The 25,441-nt window shown below is 40.3% G+C and overlaps 2 protein-coding genes across 7 annotated transcripts in view; one reads left to right on the top strand and one right to left on the bottom strand.

The window, feature by feature from the left end:
- LOC124151049 (short-chain dehydrogenase/reductase family 42E member 1-like) overlaps positions 1-25,441 on the top strand; it is a 314,896-nt gene that overhangs the window by 33,853 nt on the left and 255,602 nt on the right. The window lies entirely within an intron of this gene.
- The window catches only part of LOC124151044 (netrin receptor UNC5C-like), a 420,080-nt gene that overhangs the window by 313,599 nt on the left and 81,040 nt on the right, over positions 1-25,441 (bottom strand). For all 6 annotated transcript variants that reach the window (XM_046523327.2, XM_046523329.2, XM_046523331.2 and 3 more), the window contains exon 3: positions 2,341-2,422. The gene's annotated coding sequence lies outside the window, so the exon portion shown is untranslated. The remainder of the gene's footprint in view (positions 1-2,340; positions 2,423-25,441) is intronic.

Here is a 25,441-nt window from a genome sequence, read left to right as displayed (position 1 = left end):
AGTCAGGAATTTCATTAATTTGGGTGCATACTTTTCTTACAAGATCTTGTGGATGAGGACTATTTGTACCTCACTGTCTGATGTTCTGATGTCCATTGTTTGTCTATATTCAAGTGGACGCCCTGATGTACATTAAGCGTTTGTTAGTTTTTGTGTGGGATTTTAAGTAGTGATTCAGTCTTCAGACGTTATTTAATATTACCTGTTCAAATGTGTCACAGGAAAGGGTGGCTCGAAGTGTCCCCTTGTCTATGGTGTCCTATAGGCATGTCAGAAACCGATGATCATGGGTTCGAATCCTGATTCTCCCTGATTATGTTTTGACGTTTGTCAGCACCATACCCGTGCTCGTGGCTTGGTAAACATCTAAGACCTGCATCTCTTTGAGCTTTCCACCCACATCAAACTGGCATGCTGTGAAATACTGTTCAAAGCAGCATTATACAACCAAACTCACTGACGCCCAAACAAAACAGAAACGTTAGTAGGAATCGCTACATGACATTCATCAGTGTTTTACATAGAACGATGGACTAGCTTTGAGGTAGTCTGTGGGTAAGGTGTTAACTTGTCACATAAAGGTCCAGGTTCAATTTCCCACATGGTTGTAGCATGGAATAAAGCCCTTTTGAATGATTCAATATGTGACAATGAAGTTAAGTATTGATTCAACAACATTATTACGTTGAATTTTATGGTAATATACCATATCCTGTAAGTTACAATGCAAGGGAAGAGGTCTTAATTTTAAAGACAGAAATAAAAATGATTTCTTGAAGCAAAATTTTCCTGTCAGATCTGTCATGCGCTTATACATGATTGAAGAAAACCATAATATCCTCCACGTGGCCCCGGAACTAGTTACATAAAGATAATCTGGAGCTATGATTCTGATATCTTCACTTTGAAAAGAAGACATTTTCCTGTTTTTCCTTTATAAAACTGAACTCTCTTTTTGGAGAAGGATATTTGTGTAAAGTCCCCACATGTGTGCCTGAATTTGTCTTGTGCATGCATGAGAGCAGTTGGACCAATCAGGCTTAACGCTGTCAATGATCCGATAAATGGGAGTTTCTCACATAACGAGAAAACGCTCAAATTCACCCCCGTTTTTATGAATATAATTCAATTAAATGGTGACATTTGGGGTTTATAAACATAAGACATATGTTTTTCACATGCCTTTGCTTGTTCATATGTAATAAAAATTTCACATTATTGAGAAATAAATTAAAATACATTTGGGTAAAAGATTACATAACAATGTCGCATGACAGCCATGATGAGAAAATGAAGCTGAGGCACAAATTTGAGACAGGAAGCTAATAGCAACTGGAATTTGGACCACACAGAAAATGTTCTTGTCATTTATATGGTGCGTACAAGAAAATATGCAGTGTTTGGAGGTTTATTTTGTTATGTCATACGCATGTTGAGGCAGAGTGCATGCTTGCATTGTTGTTGATATATGTGCAAGAGAAGCCATTTTCATAGTACTGTGTCTAATTGAGCAAAAATGCTTGTGTTTCGTGTATTGTTTTGGCTTAGTTTCTCAGTAACAATAGGGATTGTCTATTTGGAATGTGTTTACCCCCAGTTGGCAAAGATGCGTGATCGTGTTTTATTGGTTTGGGTTGGGTTCACCTGAACCAGCTTCTACCTTTTTCTAAGGAATGTGTGAATGGTGATTGAACTAAACTGCGTACCTTTTATTATTGGTTTGGGTTCATTTCCGTCACCTCTGATGTTACTTTGCTCGTGACAAGCATGTTTGGCGTAATTACACAAAAATGCATTTACGGTTGTAGTTTTATGTGATATATTGGGTGCACAAAGTTTTTGTAGGACATGGTTTGTGTTTTTGTAGGAAATGAATGACAAATGTTTCCAGTTGTAGGAACCATCTCACTGAACATCGTGAACGTAAGTCTTTAAGAGGTCTCTCTTGTAGAAGAATTTAGCCTCATTTCTCAGTTTGACTTGATTTTAGCGCTTGTCTCCAGTATATTATGTCAACCTTTTCATTGGATTTACGTAACTTGTGACATTTAAAGTGTTCACTTTACATATGATTGATTGACTCAATTGTTTACAGGCGCTGTGATATGGCAGGCGTATTTGTGGGTGCAGCGTTAGCCAACAAACACTTGCTTTCTTATGAAAATGGCGGTGTTTCCGATAGAGCCGGACACGCTCACCCTTACCTCAAACACCTGGTGTCATCACTCATACGTGTATTTTCAGTGATCCATTCATATAAGTTTCACCACTAATTTGCCTATTACTTTAGTGTTTAACTTGGGCCTCCTCAGCCCAGGTTGAATTGAAAAGATGTCCTACCTGTCTTCAGTGATGCAATATCCAAATAAGCCTTTCTCAGCTAAATCCGTGGAGTGTAATCCTGTGAAAGTGTGGTCCAACTCTGCAAAAACAAAGACATGCATCATTATCACTGCACTGACAAATGTCAAAATGAATTTGGAGAAAAAATGAAGTGAAGATTATTTTTACTGGTTACACCTTGTTAACGCACTTAGCTGGAAATTAAAAATATCTCTTTCGAAAAACAAATGATGCTTGATTTCTGTTATGAGTCTTAACAATATGTGGGCTCCAAAACAGAAGACTGTTTTTTGTCAAATGAAATGCCTACATGCATGCATCTTATTCTAAAAGCGTCATTTGTCAGCAATGAAATTGACGTACAGGAAGGGTCGTTGATATCGCGTTTCCTTTCATCCTACCCACAATGTTGTAACGACAGAGCCAAAGAACACCAGCGTTACAGCATGCCTGCATGAAACCATTTTTTCCTTTGCTATGTTTTTTTCTCTACAGTGCCCCTGTTTTGATGCAAATTTCAATGTATTGCGTACACCGAGCTGGTTTGTAAGAAATAACTCCCTTTTGGAATGAGCGCTGTGCCGGCTGTCAGTGAATTGCCATTTTTTGTCTCTCTTGATAAGCTCGGACTAGTTTTTGTAGTGAAAGATTTTTATGGTGAATGAGAAAAATATGGTGAAAATGGCTTGAAGAGGGCAGCAGATGCTCGGAGGCAAAAACTTTGGTCACAAGAGCCAAGACGGAGTCTTCGCCTTACTCCTATAAAGAGACTGAAAGGCACGGGAACATCTTTATGGTTTAAATAGCTTTCCCGGTCCACACGTTATTGTTTGATTTCACTTTATATTTGCTTTATGGAATTTACATTCTGTTGTGTCAGTTTTAATATACTTTACAGAAATGGGTATTATGAGTATTTTATTATCAGGGTTTGAGTACATTTTTTTGCAAATTTCTTTTTTATTCGAGGAAAAATGCACATGTTTTCCTTCTTGCATAGAGTAACTCGAATTTTATGGCCTTGAATTGCTTTTTTTCCATAAACTTTTATGTGGATCTCCGAAATGTCTGGGTTATGTATTCCCTAAACAGATAAATAAGCATTAGGAAGACAGTGGGAAAAAATTACGTTTGGTTTATTTCATTTATCAGAGGATATTTTTTTAGATGAAAAAGGTCAGGGATATAGTTTTATTGAAATTGATATATAAAAGATGACAGCTTGAGTGTAAGAAACTTTTATTTAGCTGGTTCAGTGTCCGCTTTTTGTAATTACGAAAAAAAGATATTTAAAAAGATATTTTGGAAATAATTTAACTCAATGCTTCTAAATTTGAATATATCTAGATTATGTAATAGGTTGTCTACCTCATAAACAAATGTTTTGAAAGAGGAGAATTTAAAAACAGGTTTACATCTGGAAGGACACCATGTCAAAAGTGCATACTCATTGCTGATTTATATACCACTTACCTCACAACAGCTTACAGTGCAGCTTTTATTGTTAACTTTCCTGCTGAATGAATTTGTTTGAAGTCTCATTTTTTTGTGAAAACAAATTTAACCAATGACAAATTAATGAATTTCTTAATTTGAAAAAAATATGTTAAAGCCTGGTGTACATGAAGGTAAACAATTTTCCTGTAATGTTTTATAACTTGTTTATGTGTAATCACTATCAGAGGGTTTTTTCAAGCAGAATACCAAATGTCTCCCAGTCACAGTTGTTGTGAATGTGTCCGTCATCCCTGCAATAAATTTTTTGTCTTGGCAGAAATGATAAGTTTAAATGTCTTTTAGAACCAAACTTGAGTTTTTAAGGGGACACATGCAAGACAAATACCCAGATGTGTGACATAGTTTCCTCATTAAAAAAAGGTCCATCTGAAATAGTGATCAGTAGCTGCAAAAGTCATTAGAAACTGTCAAACAAAAGAAAAAAGGTTCATCAACTATGAAAAGCAAATGTTCATGGTAACAGTGTCCCAGAAACCTACTGGCATGGCCATGTTTAGTTGTGTTCATCCTTCTGATTTGAGAAACATGACCTTGGTGATGTTCTTTACAGGGTACAATGTGTTCTGTGTCTTTCAGTGCAACGGTGTATTAGTGACACAAGTTGGTAACTTCTGTTCTTGGTAGACTGCATGTGACGGACAACATGTGTCTGGAGTGCGCACTGTGATAATTCATGCACACCTGTGTCTATATGGCATTTCTGAAGCGTTCAAAACTCCCATATCTGAAGGACACACTTTGAAATCGTGGTTGAACATATGTCTGTCTGTCTGTCTGTCTGTGTCTGTGTACGTGTCTGTCTGTCTGTCTGTCTGTGTCTGTCTGTCTGTCTGTCTGTCTGTCTGGGGATACTTATTGATTGGTTGGTGGCATGTAACTCTAGGTTGTGTATGGACTGTGTGTAGTTATTGTCATGGCTGGATAGGTTGAGGATTAGCCCTAGAGTTGTCTCGGCTTAAAGGGAGACTAGGCTTGGGCGATCTAGGAGTCCTGGCAAGTTTCACTGAAGTCATTCAAGGCACATCTTTTGTGTGTACCCTCAACTTATATTGTGCATACATACTGAACAAAACATTTGGGGATCATGAATATTTTGGGGACATTTATTATTGTGAAGACTGAGCAGACAAGTTCCTAAAAATATCTCCACAAATATTCATGATCCCTAAAGCAGCTCTCACACTTTGCCGAGGTGGTTGCCGAGCACTCGCGAGCCTAACTCGGGAAGAGACTACATATAAACGAGTATCATATGAGTATGTTACGAGTGTGTTACGAGCCCCATAGGAGTCCAATAGGAGTCCAATAGGAGTCCAATAGGAGTCTAATAGGAGTCTTTTAAGAGTTGCATACGAGCACAACGATCTCGATACGAGCTGTACGACTTTGGAACGACTTTGGTCGGCGGGAATTTGTCACATGATTTAACTTGGAGGCTTGTATAGCTCATATTAGACTCGGTCAACTCGGCAATCAATTTTGCAGACGATCTTCATACGAGTTCTGTACGAGCACCACAAGGTCGCCATGAGGGTACTACGAGTAGTACAGGTGTGTTACGAGTTTGTTACGAGTTTGTTAGGAGTTGGCTGGTGACCCGAGTGTTTTGAGCAGTTCCAAAACTCTTTTAGATCAGTACGAGGTATCCTGAGTTACCCTGAGTTAAGTACGACCTCGCTACGAGCTTCATACGAGTACCCTTGAGTCAGCTCAGGTTCATACTCAGGACGCAACTTGGCAAAGTGTGAGAGCCCCTTAACTTTTCTTCAATATATGTATATCTAGCAGCTAATGATTGCTCTGAATACACACAGACACCAATTAGAATATTGTGCACCGGTATTCACACTCATCGGGCTCTACACAATCGTATCATCTATGAAATCTTTTATTACACAATAAGAAAAACGTCTGATGCTGATATTCTGTGGGATGTTGCTCACTAGACAAGGATGTAACTTCACACAAGCCTTTGTTTGTTTAATGTTAAATGTATCCAGGGGATGCTGAAATTTAGGCTTTTTAGGGGTGTCCGTACTTATGTTATCACTATAAGGACCAGTAAAAATGTTACCCACGCCTATTTTTGTCATCAAGACTGTTTGTTCATGGAGATAATCCGCAGTCGTAGTGCAGGACTCGTTGAACTGGGAATCTATTCTCCCTGGGGTAAATTATTTTGATCTGACTTGACATTCTCGTAAAATATTTGCAAATTACCTGTTTTGTAACCCAGATATTCAGAATATATTGGTAGCCAACTGACCCTTTTTTCGAGATCAATGTAATCAAAAACACATCTGTCTTTTTAAGCCGTATCAGTACCCCATGAATTTCCGACGAATGACTACTTCTACAGTGCTAAATCCCAACCACTTGGCTCCCTCTGACTGGCCTGTGTACTTGCTGTACTCTGCTAGGATTGATGCCCTTATCCAACCATTCATTCATATTCTTGTGGAGGCTGTTTATTTGGACATCCTTGGAAGTTCAAAATAAAGATTGCTGAAGAAAAAGTGTCTGTCGTATAAATCCTGTCAGATGGTGTTGTTGGGTGCTTAACTGCTGTAATGCCCTGGGCCTTGTTTCACAAAGCAATCGTAAGTCTATGTTAAAGTATGAGTTACGATAGTCCTGTCAGGTGGTGTTGTTGGGTGCTTAACTGCTGCAATGCCCTGGGCCTTGTTTCTCAAAGTAATCGTAAGTCTATGTTAAAGTATGAGTTACGATAGTCACTGTGCTAAGATCGCTTTGTGCAACGTGTGATGGTGAAACACGCCACTTGGTGGCGCTGTAACAGTAGGAGTTCCCCTGTATAGGGGGGATGATGCCACCCAATAGCTGCAGAAGATACAACTTAGATCAAGTCGGGATAACAGTCCTGAGATTTTTGATTTGATAGGATCTTTCTTATGCAGACCATGACTTGTGGCAGGAGCATGCTGGGATACGCGGCATTTCCGCCATGATTGTTGGCGATATTTGTTTGTGGAAAGCATCTCTTTACATGCAATGATGTGAAGGAGAATCTTTGGTTTCTTTGAAAACATGGCAGCAACATTGATGCTGAAGCTCCACAAACATGGGCGCCTCTATCACTTTCCTTAATCTTGATCTTTTCCTTGAAGACATTTTCCACGTGTGTCAAGGGATTTCCTGACAGGCTGCTCCCTTGCCCTCTAGTTTAGCTAGTACCTCTGTATGCTAGATAGATAATGTTATCCAAATAGGAACACGGCTTCTTTGTGTGTTGACTAAGGAGCCTACGCCCACATGTTACATTATTGTGCTCCACCAGGGCCCCAGTGCACTCAGGGTGCCATATTTGTTACCATGGCGATTGGGTGGCGCAGGTGACCAAAACTGTTGATATCACGAACACAGGATGCAGTAACTGTTACCATGGCAACTATGTGTAACTTTGTCATAATTTTAGAGTTTGGTTGCGTTGTTTTTGTCACATGGTTACATTACATGTCCCAGAATCTGACCATGCAATCCACTTGATGCTCATGATGAACAGGTAGAGCAGCTTACGAAACTCCCATGAATGTGCTATTAAATTGTTCTGAGGACCTGTTAAAATCCAATGATTGTAGTCCTCATTGACTTGTAGCTTTTGAGGCTGTAATTCTGAACCAGTTCTTAATGTTTCAATTTTGCTACAAATTGGAACAGAATAAAACTGACTGAAAATGTTAACATTGTAAATCTTTTTTACCTTAAATAAAGTTTTCACCAGCCCACAAGAATAGTCTTAAAAAAATAAATTCTAAGTCTGGTAAAGCATAAGATGGGAAAACCCAAATAACTTAAATAAACAGATGAAAACAAATCCAGATACACAGTGGAGTTCCAACATGGGTCTTTCAACAATTTTTAGTCTATAACAAGTGTGAGGAAACATACAGCCTTAATGTTGAAGCTCACCATTGATGTACACAAAATGGTTACCCTGGGTTGACGCGGCTGAGTATTGGGATGGCTATACATGGGTAATATATCTGGACTAGTCCCAGGAGTTGATGAGGGAATGTGTCTGATATTCGTTAATCAGATAGAGTATTGGTAACTACTTTACACTGTTCTAGTTGTTAAGTAAGTTAATACAAATGTAAGGCAGTGTATATCCACTTATGGCAACCTTGTGACAAACCAAGTGGGAGATATATTTTCACTGTAGCATATTACCATGAATTTGTTAACTATGGGAATTGATTTGGGAAACCAATATCGCCCATGGCAAGTGTAAAGAGCGTTGATATCTACAAATGACCAGATTTTGGGTTTGGATTTCTCTCTTGAGGATTAACCTTGCAAGGTGATGATTTCTACACCTGTTGGAGTAATCTCCCCTGATAGACTATGAATTTCAAAAATAATGCCAAGATGTAATCCTATGTTGTCTGTCAGTCTGAGTGGTTTTTACTAAACTTTTTTTTCAATTTCAAACATTTGGCTGATAAAAGTTCAGTGGTTAAGATACTGATACATTTGAAAATCTATGTTCCCTGAACATGATATATATCTCGTATCCTATGATAACATATCACTCTCTTTAATGTGCCAACATTAACATGTGTTGATGTGTTGATGCACACATATGCCTTCAGTGTAAAATAGTGAGGTGAGGTGAGGTGAGGTGAGGTGAGGTGAGGTGAGGTGAGGTGAGTGAGTTAGTGCGTGAGCATGGGTATGGTGTGACAGACAGAGTCATTAACAGGATAAGTCTGTGATTTGAACCCACAAGCATAGGATCCAGGCATGACAAAGGCACACAACTCTGGACAGTGTCTCCAGGTCATGTGCATGTTTCATGAGGGTTTGGTTGTTAGGACGTGGTTGTTTTGACCAGCCTTCACTTCAGTATTATGTTTTGTTGAAGCTTGTGAAGTTAGTTTGGTTGTGACTAATACTCCAGTACTTCAGTAAATGTATTGAAGTTGAATACTGGAATTACCCAGGACATTCTTTTTATTTACGAGATATAATTTAGATTTTTGTTGATGAATTAACCAGGTAATTTAAGTTGTAGAATTTGATGAATATTTCCAAAAAAGGTTTGATTCTTTTCGCTTTTGTTATTTCACTCACATTGATGTTTACTGCTTTTAACATAAGATGGAGAAATAACATTGGACAGACAATGGTCAATGCAAGATTTATCCCTGTTTGTCTGCTGATTTTCTTAATGAACCCAAAGTAATTTGCAATAATCTATTTAGTCGAGTAAATTAGTTCAAGTATACAGACATCCTCCACTGAGAATAACCAGACACTTCGATCTCAATTGACTGTGCCAGACTTGGAGCACCAGTTCAGGCCTTAATCAACCAGCTCAGTAAATGGAACTATCCTGTTCATGTCTAAGTCTGGGCTTTTCTGACGTTTCCTGAGAAATTAAACTTTATTTCAGTGGAATGAATTCCATGCATGAAGAGCTAAGTTGGAGGTCATGTCTGTGTTGCTCTGTGATGGAGGAAGTAGGTCTTGAGGGGGCAGTCAGGTAGCTCAGATGTTAGTGTCTCGGCTTGACTTCAGGGGACATGGGTTTGAATCCCAAATGGGTTCAGGATTCTGCTATATAATTTATCTGTAAATGTTGTTGAGTCTGACCTGACATCATGAGTCTTTGCTCATAATATCAGTCACTGGATAGTCTGGCCCAGATTTGATCCGTTAAGACCGTCATCATATAGCTGGAATATGGTTTGAATATTTTTCAAACTGATTGACAGCCGAAGATGTGCGATACATCAGTTGGGGTTTCGAAACCACTTGTTTCTCCTTCTCGGCCATCTGCTCAGGCAGGAGATGATGTTGGGGAGAGATTGGAACCTCTCATTTAAAGCCAATGGTTGTTCAAGTTTGCTTTTATTTTCATTGCGATGACTGTTTGAGTGGAACCTCAGATTAAACCTCATTGAACTTGGGATGTACCTGGCCTTCAACATATGTTCTGGCATTGGCACATCAGGACAGCAGAACTCCAGAACATCTGCGAGTGTTGTGGCAGATGGTGGAAGGGGAGGTAATTATGAACATTTAGTGGGCTGTGATTACATATGAATTTGACAGTTGTTGGGTCATGAGTCATGATCGGTCCTGTAGTACATGATAGTACCGTGACGAGAGAACCAGGGTCGTTGCTGGGATGCTCTTGGGCACCTTCTGTCAGTGTCCGTTTGATGATGTTTGATGGTGTTTGATTATGTTGATGATGTACGTGGATCAGGTACATGGCAGACTCAGTAGGAGGCTGTAAAGAAGGTAATCTTCACACATAAAAAAATAGTCTGTTTATCAGTTTACTCCAGTTGTAGATGAGCTTAATGTTTAAAAAGTGGGTTGTCTTGAATTATTTAGAAAATATGTCCGCTGCTTAAACATTAATACTTATCTGTTACAAGGAATATCAACCAAAAGAAAAGTTGAAAGAATTAGGTTTCTATGGTGCTGTCACTTAATCAGGAAATGGAAAAGTATTGTTTTATGGCTCAGAGAACTATATTCCATGTCTGACAGAACTATATGACTTATATATGGCTATATGTCTCAAGACTCTATTACATATCTCACAGAATTATGTCACACATCTCTGACCTGAATCACATTGCTCACAGACCAATATCACACATTTCAGACCTGTATCACACAATTGTGACCTGAATCACATTGCTGACAGACCTATGTCACACATCTTGGAACTGAACATGTATCTCAGAGACCTATATCAAACATCTCAGACCTGAATCACATCGCTCACAGACCTATATCACACATCCTGGAACTGTTTCACATACCATAGGACTAATAACAATATGACATATGTAAGAGAGCTATCACACATTCCACATAACTAAATCACACATCACAGGACATTATCACACATGTAGACTTGCACAAGTCTCTGAGGCAATAATTATTAGTTTAAATCATAATTTCTAGATCATGTAAATAATAAGAACAAGTTGTCCCTGTAAGAGACTGTAGTCCTGTACTGTCCACATATCTAGATTTGCCTATTAGGAGGATAGCATTACTAAACATCCATGGACTGGAGACATGTTGCAGATCTAGATTTTCTAATTTCAGTTAAACACAAACATAATCAGTGTTTGAAATTAGGCATGGAATTCAAGGAGACCTTGGGTGAATGTAAAGATTCAGGAGGACTAAGATTCAAATACCACAGAAGACCTCAAGGATGCCAGGACCCCCTAATTTCTAACACTGCATAACTCCCCAACACACACACTTGCTCATACTGACTTTTTTAGAACCCTCTCTATCACCCTGAGATAATACAATGTTGAAATGGTACTGGTTGACATCAAGCAGAATAGTTGAGAACACATCACAGATCATCTCATGCATTGACACCTATAAGAGAAAGCACCAGTGTGAACTCCTACTCACAAGATGTATACACACAGAGGTACCTGGTGTGTTCACTTGGTCACTACAGCCTAATGACCTACTAAGCTCTGACTGTAACAGCGTAATACTTCCTCAGACGTTCACGCTGCTGTGGCCAAGTGTGATGAGCTCGCAGGTGCTGTATCAGTCGGATGTCAGGCCATGGCTTACGCCTTAATTACCCACTATCTCAAGCTGAGAAAACACCAATTATACCCCCATGGATGTCTTTGCCATTATGCTGTCTTTCTGCAACCAGTCCAACTTCATTTCAAACAAACTTGTAGACATATGGGTATATGAACGATCATTTCAAGGTATCCATCTTTTCCATCCCTCTCGCCCACCCTCAAACATTGTGGCCACATATTTGTTCAGAGAGATTGTGTGTTTACAAATGAAACACCTTGTGATGCGATTCTCGACTTGAACTCCTGCTGGGGGATGTGGAGAAGAGATGTATGCCATAGAAAATATGTACAGGTACCACCTATGGTAAATTAAGTTTTGTTGGTTTCACGGTAATTGGGATAACATTGATATTGGTACGGAAGCTGGGACTAATATAAAATGTGCTGATGGATTTGCCAGCAATCATCGTAAGTTTTGTCAGGTGTTGGAGGAGATCAAAGTTATAATGGACAAGACAGTTGTGCCATTGATGCTTTTGGCAATTTGTTTGTTGTACGTACGTTGGGAATTGGAAAGGATGAAAAATTGGAATTTTTGTTTGGAAGGTAGATGTTTGTTTGTTTTTGTTTTGGATGGGGTACTTAGGGTTCTAAACATGTAAACAAATACTGGGTTTTTTTCTTGTAGTGATTTTGCTTTTTACCCAAAATATATTCATCCGTGCTGTTGTTCTGATGTCAGTACTTAGTGTTTAATTTAAAAAACAGAACTAGTTTTTTGCGAGATTATGAATTCCTATTCTTGTTTTTCAATACCAATTTTTTGTCACTATTCAATAAATAACCATTCTGATAAATCTCAAATTATTTGTCCCTATCTCATCTGTTGCTTTGATATTTTCATCAAATGACTATCTTTTCTACTTTGGTCCAAATCTCATGAGATATTTATTGATTGTACACTGATAAAGGGTTAAGATAAATCAGACGGTGAATGTTTTAATTCTGTGTTCAGATTGGGACCTCTTTGATTTGACATTCGATGGCGCTAAATGAAAGTCCCAGGGTAATTTCCACTAAAAAAAGGTCCACAAGATTAAAGGCGTTTAGTTTCCTTCTAGATCAAGAGAATATAGGAAAAATGAGCAGAACCTTGGGGAGAACTCAGAAATCTCAACTCAGATCATTTTCCCTTGAAGTCTGTCACTTTTGTTTGTCTATTTTTGTGTTAAGTTCATAGGTAGTATATACTTTGATGAGTGGACACAAAGCTTGTTTATACCATCAGATGCAGACATGCGAGCTTCCGGAACAGAACCTGATTTACCAAACATGTGTTCTGTTCATGTTGAAGTTGAAATCCATTGCTTCCTTCACCTCTTTACAGAATACCTTGGCAAGAGGTCCTGTCAAGATGGGCTAATACAGAACCATTTTACATCACGTTTAGCTCATGAACGAGACAAATCCATGCTTTCAGATATAATTAGCAAAATTGAAAAGCCCTCCCAAACAGCTGTCTAAAGTCAAGAATGAAGTCCACGAGAACATGCATAGTTCTGGGAGTAGGGAGCAGCATTAACAACTGCTTTTCATGGTAAAAAGAAGATGAAAAAATGTATACAAAATCCACAAAAATCCATGCTGTCTCACAGTCTTTAGTGAGGTGTTACATGTTAGACGTGATGGGTTTTGCACAATCGCTAGTTGGTTGCATCATGTTAACTACTGCACCCCTGCCCGGGCGCCATGTTTATACAGGATTGTGGGTCATCTGTGTGGTCGGTCACCCAGGTGTTTTGCTGGCAGTCATTTCTGCATCAGTGTTGTAGATTGGGGGAGATGTGTATATGTCGAGCAGCAGTTAGGATCCATAAACTCCATGAACTTCATCACAAAGGTGGATCGTCAAGGAAAGGAAGAACCAGCAGAATGTTAATTTGGCTCCTTTTATAGGCTGAATTGTTCAGTGCTTGTTTGTAAGAGACACATGGATGTTATTGCTAGCTTTACCCTAATGTGTTAAAGAGATTTTACTTCAGATAATTTGAAAAGATTTACTTGAACAGGAACATTTTGGTAATTAATCAGTTCTAGCATGCCTGTGACATGTCAGTTCCAGTTCACAGTGTTTGTTTTATTATTTGAACATTGACTTGTCTCATGTTAAAGTCATGTGACAGATTCAAAATTGTATTGGGTAGAAGAACATGACCACCCACACCCTTGGAAGGACGTCTCTGTGATCACTGCTCAGTCCTTGAAGATGAAGAACACTATCCGATGTCTTGTAATAAATATTCAGACTCTCAGCACTCCCTGTTTAATCTCTTTCCTTAAAAGTAGTTATTTTGATATCCTTAACATCACAGAAATGTTTAGTCTACTTTTTTCAAATAATGAACCAGGTAACAGAAATAATCTGCTATCATGTGACTTCAAATAAATCTGAAGTACCTATTATAGATAATCCAAAGTCATGACATATTTTTTGCTTGTATTGTTATCCTGACTTATTATGCATCTGTTTATATAGTTTATAGAAGATTGTCATTAAATGGAACATTTGCACAATAAAAATCTTGTACTTTGTTTCTTGTATCTTTTCACATTTTGCATGTGGGAATATGATTCTCCACATTTGTCATGGACCTTTGGATTCTGAGGCAGGAGAGCTCCACTGCTTCATGACTGTTGCAACAATCAACCAAAATGGGAATCGGATGGTTAAAATGGCCTTCGAGTATGTGAGAGGGAACAATTCATGTCTGTTTTTGTACCTATTATATAATGGGAAGTAGTTTGCTTTAGATTTAGGTTATCCTCAAGGATATTTCAATATTATAAGCCAGGCAGGGATGCCAGGGAGAATTAGTTCCCAGTCTCGCAGGGATGCCAGGGAGAATTAGTTCCCAGTCTCGTAGGGATGCCAGGGAGAGTTAGTTCCCAGTCTCGCAGGGATGCCAGGGAGAGTTAGTTCCCAGTCTCGCAGGGATGCCAGGGAGAGTTAGTTCCCAGTCTCGCAGGGATGCCAGGGAGAGTTAGTTCCCAGTCTCGCAGGGATGCCAGGGAGAGTTAGTTCCCAGTCTCGCAGGGATGCCAGGGAGAGTTAGTTCCCAGTCTCGTAGGGATGCCAGGGAGAGTTAGTTCCCAGTCTCGCAGGGATGCCAGGGAGAGTTAGTTCCCAGTCTCGCAGGGATGCCAGGGAGAGTTAGTTCCCAGTCTCGCAGGGATGCCAGGGAGAGTTAGTTCCCAGTCTCGCAGGGATGCCAGGGAGAGTTAGTTCCCAGTCTCGTAGGGATGCCAGGGAGAGTTAGTTCCCAGTCTCGCAGGGATGCCAGGGAGAGTTAGTTCCCAGTCTCGCAGGGATGCCAGGGAGAGTTAGTTCCCAGTCTCGCAGGGATGCCAGGGAGAGTTAGTTCCCAGTCTCGCAGGGATGCCAGGGAGAGTTAGTTCCCAGTCTCGCAGGGATGCCAGGGAGAGTTAGTTCCCAGTCTCGCAGGGATGCCAGGGAGAGTTAGTTCCCAGTCTCGCAGGGATGCCAGGGAGAGTTAGTTCCCAGTCTCGCAGGGATGCCAGGGAGAGTTAGTTCCCAGTCTCGCAGGGATGCCAGGGAGAGTTAGTTCCCAGTCTCGTAGGGATGCCAGGGAGAGTTAGTTCCCAGTCTCGTAGGGATGCCAGGGAGAGTTAGTTCCCAGTCTCGTAGGGATGCCAGGGAGAGTTAGTTCCCAGTCTCGCAGGGATGCCAGGGAGAGTTAGTTCCCAGTCTCGCAGGGATGCCAGGGAGAGTTAGTTCCCAGTCTCGCAGGGATGCCAGGGAGAGTTAGTTCCCAGTCTCGCAGGGATGCCAGGGAGAGTTAGTTCCCAGTCTCGCAGGGATGCCAGGGAGAGTTAGTTCCCAGTCTCGCAGGGATGCCAGGGAGAGTTAGTTCCCAGTCTCGCAGGGATGCCAGGGAGAGTTAGTTCCCAGTCTCGCAGGGATGCCAGGGAGAGTTAGTTCCCAGTCTCGCAGGGATGCCAGGGAGAGTTAGTTCCCAGTCTCGCAGGGATGCCAGGGAGAGTTAGTTCCCAGTCTCGCAGGGATGCCAGGGAGAGTTAGTTCCCAGTCTCGCAGGGATGCCAGGGAGAGTTAGTTCCCAGTCTCGCAGGGATGCCAGGGAGAGTTAGTTCCCAGTCTCGCAGGGATGCCAGGGAGAGTTAGTTCCCAGTCTCGCAGGGATGCCAGGGAGAGTTAGTTCCCAGTCTCGCAGGGATGTAAAAACTTGGTTCCCAAAACAGTTGAATGAAGGTGCTTCTTGAATGGGCAAATGCGGGCAGTTCCACTAAGTGATGTGACTTTAAGTGCAATGAGTATCATAAATCTGTGTGAAAGTATGGGAGTTACAACAGTCGTACCATGAACATCACATGATGGAATGGGCCACGGAAATGGGCCGTAGGAGATGGGCCCTCTGCCAAGACCTTCTTGCCCTCTAGTCTAGCACAGCATGTATCTTTACACTGACTTACAAAAGTCATAGCAAACATAGTTTTGTTGATTGAGGTCATTGTCTGATAGAATGTGTGACTTCACTGACTTCAAACCCAGGTTTGGTCTCATGAACACATGCACACACTCACACGTGTGAGTACAGTCTGCTGTGATATGGCTGAAGTACTGACAACATCTCTCCCATATTGTCCACCACACATTTCAGACTTGTTTTGTTTGTTTGTTGTTTAACACCATATTCAGCAATATTCCAGCTATATGACGGCAGTTTGTAAATAATCGAGTCTGGACTAGACAATCCAGAGATTGACATCATGAGCATCGATCTACGCGATTGGGATATGATGACATGCATCAACCAAATTAGCAAGCCTGACTACCTGATCCTGTTAATTGCCTATTACGACAAGCATAGTCACCTCTAATGGCAAGCAGTGACTGAGTGAGTGAGTGAGTGAGTGAGTGAGTGAGTGATTTTTGCTACTTTTAGCAATATTCCAGCAATATCACAGCAGGGGACACCAAAAATGGACTTCACACATTGTACCCATGTCAGGAATCCAACCCGAGTGAGTAAGTGAGTGTGGTTTTATGCCACTTTTAGCAATATTCTAGCAATATCACGGCGGGGGACACCAGAAATGGGCTTCACACATTGTACCCATGTTGGGAATCGGGTCTTTGGCATGTACTCATGAGATATTACCAGGAATAAGTAAAACTTCATACTCGGTCTAACAAGTAAAAAGAAAACCCTCATGCTTGGGATGAAACCTCAAGAGGTTATTATGAAAAAACAAGTAACATCCAAAACAATGGTCAATATCCATGATAGGTTTGTAGGACAGTTCTGTGTGAATTTCGTCAATGGTGTTGCCCCACTTTACACACAAGCAGCTGAGAGGTATGAAGATGTGTCACAGTTTTTAAGGAGAAGTTGATGACTGGTGTACATACATTTTGTTGTTAATAAATCAGGATTTATCTAAAGTTGTCATGTTTATATGTGACCTTGACCTCTCTAAAATAACACTGTCCATTAATTGCAAGAACATTTGTTCCTAACAGGAAATGGAAAAACCTTTTTTGGCAATGACTCTCTCTAATGTAAACATAAAAACTATCATAAACTAAATAGTCTTGATTAATGTGGAAAGTGTTGAAGGCTGGGATCCAAATGTGATGCTGAAATCTACAAGTAATAAATAAACATGCCTGTGTTCTGTGCTGTCAGCATACATGTCTGTCATGATGGCAATGAACAATTTGAATAGTATTCAGAATCCTTATCAGGTGGTGACATTTTTTTATTCATACTTTTTAAGAAGTTTAGACATAAATTTTCCATATTTCCCATGAGAAATGTGTGTCCACAGAAAAATATATTCCCACTCAAGAATGCGGCATACTTTAAAGTTGATATTTTTATTGCTTGTTTTTAAGGAGTGTTTTCTTTATTTGAGAACTGAAATTCAAAGTTTTCTGGTTGAGCTACTATGGAATAGTTGTGGATAGCGCCACTCGCTCACTCACTCACTCACTCACTCACTCACTCACTCTCCATCACTCATTTACTCACTCATTTAAACTCTCTCTCACTTACAAACCCACTCACTCACTCACTCACTCTATCATTCACTCACTCATTTAATCTGTCACTCATTACTACGTTAATGTACATCATGTATAGCTACCTTTCATGTCTATATTTATATACATGTCCATATGTAGATAGTCTGTACCCGAGGGTGTTCTGTACAATAAAATTCTTGATTCTTGATTCTCATTCTCATTTAATCTCTCTCTCACTTACAAACCCACTCACTCATTTACTCATTTATTCACTCATTACCCACCCTTACACACTCATTTTCTCTTTTACTCACTCACTCACTCACTCACACTGAAGCACAAAGCGATGTCGTCAGCACAAGAGATTCCGCTACGTGGCACACTGATGGCATATAACCTTGATACACTGTGCAATGCCAGGACAGAAATAGAAGCAGACATGATGACTGTCTTGTGACATTTGTTATCCGTGATCAAGTGGGTGATTTGGGGATCATATTTTGTCTGTTCCTATAATTACAACCAGCTATATCAGACCCACTTAAGACTGAATGACAAAAGCATGAAGGCCAAATGATACTTTCCTGTTTGTGACCAAAACACCATATCTTCCAACTTACTTCCAAAACTTGGGATGTTCTGGAAATAGTAAAATAGGGTTTTAGAAAACTCTTTGAGTCCATTTGAAGCTCTTCTCTATCCCTCTTTCCTCCCCTTCTTATCCTGCAATCTACATATCACATCCACTACTAGACTAACATTTAGTCTCTGAAATCTTATATTACACAATATCCTTCAGGACTCTAAAAATACAATAAAAATTCCCTATGCTGTGAAATAGAGCTAGCAAGAGCTGGCTAGACTTGCTTTTGTATGCATTTCTAGATTGATTTTTTTTCATAAAATAAATATATTCCACGGTCATGGTGCAGGACTTATCCACTACCTAACCCACACCATGTATCAAAACCCATAGAAATTTGTTTTATAATGCAGTCTATTTATAAATTTTCACAGTAAGCATTTCAGAATTGGGCAAAACATTAATTCAGATTTATGTACTGAGCAAGGGAGATAACCATGTTAGGACAGTCGTCATTTCCTTCTCCTCCAGTTGTCAACTGTGAAACACTATATGTGTCATGGTGACTTCTGACCTATTCTTATGGGTCTCCTCATCCTAGCTTCTGTTTTCCCATGTCAGAAAGCTGCACAATGATACGTCTGTGTTGTTGTGCTATCTCAATATATCAAGGCATCTTGTTACACTGAAAAGTGACAACATTTTCACAGGACAGGTGTAGCGAAACTCCGCCAGCAGCTTGCACCCACTCCCCACATTGCTGTGCTGCTTGCTTTGGTTATGTAAGGGGGCATTTCGGACAGAATTAGCATGTGTGCAGCCTAAACATTTTCAAGATGGAGTCAAAAAGCACAAATTGTCCATCGTCGTTTTTTATAAAAAATACTTTGGAACATGCATCAGTATCAATTTGAAAAATGTTAATGGTTTCTGATTTCAGATAAAAGCTTGATGGCCAAATGTAATTCTTTTGAAAATAGATTTTCGTTTAATGTAAAACTTATGTGCAATGTGTTTTTACTTAATTGTTGATACAGGTCTATTTTAACATTTTACTCTTGGGATGATATTTTTTTTTTTTTAAATTTGTAACAATCTGTACATCTAAAACCCCATGCATAATTGTTGCTTAAGCTAAATTTATATTTCTTGCTTTTAAAAAGTGTAATAACTTTCTCATTGGCGCTGAAATTGTCTAACTCTGATATCATCTATTGTATAATGGGACGGTGGCCCCTTTACTGAAATAAAGCTCTCTCTCTCTTGGGATGATATTAAATTTTCAGAAAACTTAATAACGGAAACATTATTGCTTGTTTAACCATGATGAGGTTTTGTTTCTGTATAGACTGAATAATAAGGAAATTAACACAAACTTTATGGGGAATGTTTACGTCCTTCAAGTAAGGAGGCTGGCTTTAGAATGTCCATTTAAAAGTCATTTCACACTTTAATGAGAATACAATGACATTTAAATGGTTTCAGGATGAACTGTTTAACTAAAGTATGTACGTTTAGTAGTGTACTTTATTAGCGGTGTGTAAAATGGTCATTAAAAGTTAATAGTGTTTATGTTTTAATATCTCTCTAAGATATTCTGATGAGAGGAACAGATATGTATCTTGTATCACTCAACATCCAAACTGGGTAATTAAGTCTTAAGAATGACACTTAGCTAGATTCTCGGCCCCACTTATAAGAATCACTTCCTGACGGTTATCTACCATGAAATGAGTCTGAATGAGGTGTCAGAGAAGAGAAGTCAAACATAAAGATAACAATCACATTGTATATGCTGGCTCTCCTAGTGTATCTAGTGAGGGACTCGGTGTGACACGGGTCACGGTGGCCCAGTCGTCTAAGGCGCCAGACTTTGCTGTGCAGAGTTGTGCCCCTTGTACACACCAGAAACCTATGATTGTGGGTTCAAATCCCAGTTCGTCCCGAACTATGTTTCTAGGTTTGTCAGCACCATACACATTCTCGTGGTTTTCACCTAAGTGGTAAAACGTGTGAGATCTGCATCACTTTGGGCTTTCTTCCCACATCAAACTGACACGCCGTGATTTAACTGGAATACTGTTAAAAGTGGCGTTAAACCCAACTCACTCACTCACTCACTCACTCACTCACTCACTCACTCACTCACTCACTCACTCACTCACTCACTCACTCACTCACTCACTCACTCGGCATGACATGCTGAAGATGAAGAAAAATATTTATTGTTCACCCAAAGGGGCCTGGGTACAAGGCATGAACATGACTAGTTATATGTAAAGTTCCAAACATTGATATACACAATGTAATACAACCATTGCTATTATTAAGGTCTAGATATCACATGACCATGTGTGGTTGTTCTGTGGTGGGACACTTCACCAACTGACCACTGACTGACAACTGACAGTTAGTGTCTCAGCTTACTGTGAGAAAGGCCTGGAAGATGTGATGGAGGTCTGAGACATTTTCCTCTTTTGTGAAACCCATGAGCGTGTATTGTGCTGACACACCTAGAAACTTAATCTGAGCATACTGGGATTCGATCCCACAATCATATTTTTTTTTATCCCCAAGGGAGGCAATTATGTTCAGTATCGTGTGGCACCTTAGATAACTAGGCCACCCACACCCCTTGTATGAAGACAACTTGTTTAGACACTAAAATGTTTCAGAATACCCATCTCTTGGTTAACTTTGTATCAAAGACAAAGGCAAATGTAAGCAAGCTTTAATTCATCTTTAATCAAATTTCGATCAACAAATGAGAAATGTTCAATTAATATTCAAGTACAATAATTTCCTTCACCTGCTTCAACAGCAGCTTAACCTTGGATGAGATATCCCATCTCCATCAGAATGTTCGAATTTCACTACCTGTGTGCTTCTTGGGCTTCAAAGTCAAATTGTCAGTGATAATGCAGGTTTGTTCTGTGAAGCTGCCCTAGTCTTTTCAAGGGTCATTTCCAGCCAGTAATCTGAGCGTGCTAACATGTTCTGTGGTTGTGAGTGTTTGTCATGAGTGATGTTATCAATGGGAATGAAGCAGGGCGGTATGCTGGCTGCCTGGCCTCCTCATCCAGACATACCTGGATGGGCCTCATTACCACTGCATGGTCAGTTAGCATGTTACACGCTGCTGTGTGGAGGCAGGATGGCCAACAGCTGGGCTCAAAACTGTAAAACTGGGCACTACACCAACTACCTTGGTGGGACCTTGTAGAACTGGGTGAACTGGATAGAACATTGTAGAACTTGATGGGGCCTTGTAGAACTGGGTGGGACATGGTAGAACTGGGTGAACATTGTAGAACTTGATGGGGCCTTGTAGAACTTGATGGGGCCTTGTAGAACTGGATAGAACATTGTAGAACTTGATGGGGCCTTGTAGAACTGGATGGGACATGGTAGAACTGGGTGGGACATTGTAGAACTTGATGGGGCCTTGTAGAACTGGATAGAACATTGTAGAACTTGATGGGGCCTTGTAGAACTGGGTGGGACATGGTAGAACTGGGTGGGACATTGTAGAACTTGATGGGGCCTTGTAGAACTGGATAGAACATTGTAGAACTTGATGGGGCCTTGTAGAACTGGGTAGGACATGGTAGAACTGGGTGAACAGTGTAGAACTTGATGGGGCCTTGTAGAACTGGGTGGGACATGGTAGAAGTGGATAGGACATTGTAGAACTGGATAGGATATGGTAGAACTGGATAGGACATTGTCGAACTGTGTGGGACATTGTAGAGCTGGATAGGACATTGTAGAACTAGGTGGGACCTTGTAGAACAGGGTGGGACATGGTAGAACTGGATGGATAGTGTAGAACTGGATAGGACATGGTAGAACTGTGTGGGACATTGTAGACTGGGTGGGACATGGTAGAACTGGATGAGACATGGTAGAACTGGGTGGACAGTGTAGAACTGGATGGGACCTTGTAGAACTGGGTGGGACATTGTAGACTGGGTGGGACATGGTAGAACTGGATGAGACATGGTAGAACTGGGTGGAAGTGTAGAACTGGATGGGACCTTGTAGAACTGGGTGGGACATTGTAGACTGGGTGGGACATGGTAGAACTGGATGAGACATGGTAGAACTGGGTGGACAGTGTAGAACTGGATAGGACATTGTAGAACTGGGTGGGACATTGTAGAACTGGGTGGGACATGGTAGAACTGGATAGGACATTGTAGAACTTAATGGGGCCTTGTAGAACTGGGTGGGACATTGTAGAACTGGGTGGGACATTGTAGAACTGGGTGGGACATGGTAGAACTGGGTGGACAGTGTAGAACTGGATAGGACATTGTAGAACTTGATGGGGCCTTGTAGAACTGGGTGGGACATGGTAGAACTTGGTTAGACACTGTAATACCTTATGGACCATTGTTGAACCCATTCTGCCTCAAGACACTTTGAATAAATCTACCCATTTATCTAGTATAACTGAACGTGTTGTTGTGGAAAAATCTTGACAGTGGAAAGTAAGTTTTTTGGCAGTATTTCAGTTATAGTGAAACCTGGTTAATCCAGACAATACATGAAATCCTCCTGATTAACATATCAATATGTAGATATTCCTCACTACCTAACATCGTTACTAAAATATGGGGTGGTTAGTGTGTCAGTTTCATATGTCTCGTTCCAACCCTTGACCAGTGGGTCCTGACACAATAATTAATAAAAGCGACAATATTCATTCCATAATCACTACAAGTCTCTTCTAAAACCAGTTGATTGTACAATTCTGACTATATCATAAGCATGTGTTTATCAGTCACTATCAAATAGTGATGATACCTGGTGTTCGTGAAAAGGTGATTGTAAACTGCCTGACCAGTGGCACCTGCTCAAACTAAGGGATGCAACTCTGCACAGCAAATGGCATCACAGTGTGTCCGACTTGATGGACCAGTTTCTAGGTACTTTATGGCACACATATTCCTACAGGCCATCTCATATCAAACATCACCGGGTATAAACTGATCGGTTGTGACAGCTTGCGGAGTAAGTGATTACCAAGGTATTTATATCCTTTTTCTTCACAGTAAAAAATATCATGACCGATTACTTTCACTTTGGATTCTCATGTAGGTATAAAAAGACAAACACATCGCTCCCTAGTGTGCAAATGTCAGATCCTATGATGGAAAATGAGGATCAGGATGAAAAGACGATGTGGTGTACATTAGAGTTTTTCCCCAGCAAGCTAGTGGACGAAAACATTTGAAGAGCTGACAGTACTGTTTGATCTTAATGATAATCATGATAAAACATGTTTGTTGGTCGAAAGTCATGTGTATTATCTCTTTTGGAGAAAACTGTTTCCACCATCTGGAGGCACATCCTCCGTCCTCCGTTTGTTGAAATAACTCAAGAGAGTGGCATTTTCAAAATATTTGTCTTTTACATGATACATGTGTAAAAACTTATGATAACTAATTTCACAGTTTTGAAGCATATAGCCCATGATATCGTCTTTCCATGTTGCAGTTTTTCTTGTTGTTTTCTATGCATTTTTACTGCTGTGTAAATTTGAAAATATGTGGACAGCTGATGTCAATTATATATGAAATTGATGTGCAGAGACTGCCTCATAATGGCTACAACCTGAAACACACGCCAAGGGAACAACTACACCTAGCGATTAACATTCCCACTGCATAATCATGTACGTTAAGCTGGGTTACCAAAGGAGAAGTGTAGTAAGGGTTTCTCATGGATTTGTCAAGTCAGAAATAGGTAATGGCTTAGACTGTGTCAGTTCTGGTCTTCATGCTCTGGTATAGTCTTGAGTGTCTCCAAGTGTTGGTCTATATTGTCTCAGTCATAGTCTAGATTGGCTCAGTCATGGTCTATATTGTCTCAGTCATGGTCTAGATTGTCTCAGTCATGATCTAGATTGTCTCAGTCATGGTCTAGATTGTCTCAGTCATGGTCTCAGTCATGGTCTAGATTGTCTCAGTCATGGTCCATATATTCTCAGTCATAGTCTAGATTGTCTCAGTCATGGTCTAGATTGTCTCAGTCATGGTCTAGATTGTCTCAGTCATGGTCTAGATTGTCTCAGTCATGGTCTCAGTCATGGTCTAGATTGTCTCAGTCATGGTCTAGATTGTCTCAGTCATGGTCTCAGTCATGGTCTAGATTGTCTCAGTCATGGTCTATATTGTCTCAGTCATGGTCTAGATTGTCTCAGTCATGGTCTCAGTCATGGTCTAGATTGTCTCAGTCATGGTCCATATTTTCTCAGTCATAGTCTAGATTGTCTCAGTCATGGTCTAGATTGTCTCAGTCATGGTCTAGATTGTCTCAGTCATGGTCTAGATTGTCTCAGTCATGGTCTCAGTCATGGTCTAGATTGTCTCAGTCATGGTCTAGATTGTCTCAGTCATGGTCTAGATTGTCTCAGTCATGGTCTATATTGTCTCAGTCATGGTCTATATTGTCTCAGTCATGGTCTATATTGTCTCAGTCATGGTCTCAGTCATTGTCTATATTGTCTCAGTCATGGTCTAGATTGTCTCAGTCTTGGTCTAGATTGTCTCATTATTGGTCTAGATTGTCTCATTATTGGTCTAGATTGTCGCAGTCATGGTTTATATTGTCTCAGTCATGGTCTAGATTGTCTCAGTCATGGTCTAGATTGTCTCAGTCTTGGTCTAGATTGTCTCATTATTGGTCTAGATTGTCGCAGTCATGGTTTATATTGTCTCAGTCATGGTCTAGATTGTCTCAGTCATGGTCTAGATTGTCTCAGTCATGGTCTATATTGTCTCCGTCATGGTCTAGATTGTCTCAGTCATGGTCTAGATTGTCTCAGTCTTGGTCTAGATTGTCTCAGTCTTGGTCTAGATTGTCTCAGTCATGGTCTATATTGTCTCAGTCATGGTCTAGATTGTCTCAGTCATGGTCTAGATTGTCTCAGTCTTGGTCTAGATTGTCTCAGTCATGGTCTATATTGTCTCAGTCTTGGTCTAGATTGTCAATCGAGGTCAGCAAGGAGTGCTTGGTGTGCAGTCTTTGTCTACACTGTTTTATCATTGCGTGGCGTGGACCTCCGGAGGTTGTCATTTAGTCAGGTTGTTGTTACTACCACATATCAGGCTTATAAACACAAGAGTGCATATATGGGAAATGTTCCTGAGGAACTGCAGACTCTCCTAGCAAATTAAGCAAGAATGAATTCACCTTTTATTCACAAGTGTAGATGCATTACACCTTTGCTGATAGGAAATTCTTGGTGATGAAGTGCTGGTGTGAAGAAGGCTAGTAATTACTGTGGAAGAATAACCGTACATGCATTTCAGCATAGCTCAGCAGGATTGGGACCCAAAATGTCCCAGTATTGGTCAGTGTTTGGCTTGTTGCCAT

The sequence above is a fragment of the Haliotis rufescens genome, unplaced genomic scaffold (genome assembly GCF_023055435.1).
Source record: "Haliotis rufescens isolate VD_foot unplaced genomic scaffold, xgHalRufe1.0.p SCAF_20, whole genome shotgun sequence".
NCBI classification, from domain to species: Eukaryota; Metazoa; Mollusca; class Gastropoda; order Lepetellida; family Haliotidae; genus Haliotis; species Haliotis rufescens.
The sequence above is the reverse complement of the archived record's forward strand: the minus strand, read 5'-3'. Positions and strand labels throughout refer to the sequence as shown.